Source organism: Gobio gobio (assembly GCF_949357685.1).
Source record: "Gobio gobio genome assembly, chromosome: 6".
NCBI lineage: Eukaryota > Metazoa > Chordata > Actinopteri > Cypriniformes > Gobionidae > Gobio > Gobio gobio.
The window spans coordinates 15557557-15560698 of NC_137102.1; positions in this window are offsets into that span (position 1 = coordinate 15557557).

Sequence of the window (3142 nt, forward strand, 5' to 3'; positions counted from 1 at the left end):
CCATAGAGCGTCCGAGGGCCTGTGCTGCGGTCTTGGTGGCGCGAAGGGAGAGATCCGTCGCGCTTCGCAAATCCGTGATTAACTCAGCGTCACAGCATTTCTCGTCCATGTCGCGGAGGAGATTAGCTTGGAGGATTTGCAGCACGGCCATAGAGTGCAGAGCGGACGCAGCTTGACCGGAGGCAGCGAAAGCGCGGCCGATCAGCGATGACGTCACTCTGCAGGCCTTAGACGGGAGGGCAGCCTTTGAGCGCCAACCAGAAGGCGGGCAAAGGTGCGCTGCGACCGCCTCTTCCACCGGAGGGATAGCGTTGTAGCCTTTCTCGGCCGCGCCGTCAACTTGTGAGAGCGTCGAAGAAGCCTGAGACGAGACCCTCGCGGAGAATGGCGCATTCCAGGACTTTGCGAGCTCCTCGTGAAGCTCCGGCAAAAAGGGTGCAGTCCTGGAGGTGGGCGCACGGCGGCGACTGTTTAGGAAGCATCCGTCAAGTCGGTTCGGCGCTGCCACCTTGGGCGGGGCCCATTCGAGGCCTAGCTGCTCGACAGCCCGGGTGAGAAGGCGCAAGAGTTCGGCGTCCTCACCCGCTCGAGAGCGTCCGGAGCCCCGGACTGAAGAGGACGCGGAAGACCAGTCCTCGCTGTCGGAAGCCATGATGGAGCAGCTGTCGGCGCGTTCCGCGGCCGCATCCGCCTCATCCCCGGAGGCGGCAACAGAAATGGCGGCCTGGGGTGGGGGCGGGGAAGGCGAGAGTGAAGCGGGCGGGAAAGGTTCCGGCGAGCTTCTCTCTGCGAGCTCCGGAGTCCGCTGCGAGCGGCGCTTCTTCTTGCGCGGCGTGGCAGGGACTGGAGGGATATCATCTTCGAACAGGACGAGTCGAGCCCGCAGGGTCGACATCGTCAGTTCTTCGCACTCTTGGCATCCGCCAGCGTGGAGTGCGGCGGCGGCGTGATCACGGCCCAGGCAGAGAGCGCAGATCACATGGCGGTCCCCGGAGCTGAGCTGCGCGTGACACGAGCCGCAGGTGGAACGAGACATTTGTATCAACGCTCGGCTCTTTTTGTGAAAAGTGTGACGCAGCGGCGACAACACTTTGAGCGTAAAAGGATATGGGGCTGCCGGATAGCAGAGCAGGCACGAAAGGCTGAAGGTGGCGTGATGCTGCCGGCTTCCTCAGGCGCTGTCCTCTGCTTGCTTGTCTGCGCGGTCACGGCGGCGGGTTCCAGATCCAGCGATGCGAAGGGCTTCGCTGAAGAAAAGAAAATCGAATATGCAGCCCGTGAGCCCTGCTTATATACACGTGGCCACGCCCCACCTGTAGGCAAATGAAGCCAGGTGGGCTCATTGGTCGCCACGTCACGCGGGCTCACCGATAGGCTGCTGCAGTTGCCAGCAGAGCAGCCAATAGCACGCTGGAATAGCCTGCTATGGTCTGCCAGGCTGCCGCACTGCGTTGACAATGTTACAAAATTAAGGATAATTTTGGGTTTTTCAGAAATCTCGAAGAAAGAATACTTTCCCGTAGCGTAAGGAACTTACGCAATACGAGAGAACCTCTCGTAAGAGAACGGAATTTCTCAACAAGCACGGGTAGCCATCTTTAGAATTTCGTTTGAACGTGCACTTTTTGGCGGTAGCTCTGTATATTTCTGGCATCACTGACGAAGAGTAATAGCTGGTGAAGTGGATTTACTTATTGTAGAGTTAAAAAAAAATTATCATGAGCGTTGTAATATTTGAAGCGGACGTTATGCAGATGTCATCAGACTGGGAACATTTGAAAACGAGCGATTCATTCTTAAATCGTTATCTTACCTTCATGTTCAACGAGCGCAGCGCCGAAAAAAGGTGTGGTTACATAAGGTCTATAAATAACCTCGAAACGAATAGAGATATATGGACTAAAAGCCACATTATTCTTTATTTCATTGGTTCTTCTTAACGACTTTCATTTGTAATTCTACCTCAACACCTTAAAACGATGTGTTATTAGGAGTGATTTCATGGTCTCACATTATTCCACATCATTACCATTGTAGTTTCCTCAATGATGAAAAGCTCAAGATTATGTAAGCAGCAGGGGTCAACCCGAGTTGCGCTGACAGGCCTGGAGAGGTCAACACACATCTCTGTGTTTAACTCTCAGTAACCCTGCAGGCGGCGGAGAATGCCTCTGAATTCCAAGGCTTCATGTTACAGGCTCGAGAGGTGGATGGAAAATCTGCAGTGGGACGCTTCACATCAATAAATACCGTCCAATCCCGTGCCCTGAACTGCTCTAATATAGAGGTGCTTTATTGTTATTTTAAGATGGAGTCAATGTATTGCATTGCTCATTCGTATTCATCGCAGACATTTAAATATTAGCTGCGATATATGCTTTAATGCTAAAATGAGGCATGAGTCATGGAAACACTCTGGTTTTGGCCCTCAGAACTCAACTCTCAGCCAAGCATCTGCAGACAAGAAATCCCAGTTTGAGGCTACATGGGAAGCACCGACGGACTCCTCCCTGGTCGATATTCAGTTTTTGTATGCATTTAACACGTTTAAACGGCCAAATGATACATTTGCAATCTCTTAAGTTAAAATGAAAACTCCTTGATCCTAATTCTCCATTATTTCAATGCCCTTACAGTGTGACATTTGTTAGAAGCTATACAGTTTTCTGGACCATGGTGAACAGCTCCACAATTCGGTCAGTTGACAATCAACCCCCTCCAAGCGCATCACCTGACAACACTACACCGGCTGGTTCTCAACAAACTAGCTCTTTACCAGTGAGTATTCTGAAAGACATGCTCCTCATTTACTCCTCACTGGGTGCTTGAATGTTTTTTTTTCCCCTGACAGAATTCCTGCCACGAAAACACACATCTGAGTGTGATGCAACTCACTGTGACTCTCCTTGCACTGACCTTTACCTCGATCAACCTTTGATACGTATAAATAGATATATAGAAAACACTAAAGCTTCATATCAAAGGTAATAAAACTTGATGATAAAAGTTAGCCCTGCAATAATTGTTGAGAATGTGAATACTTAAAACATGTAATAAAATAAAAAGCCGGCAACAGAAATGTCTGCGCTTTCTGAATTAAAAACAAAAAGTTATAACGTTTGAAAAATAATATTTTCCAGAT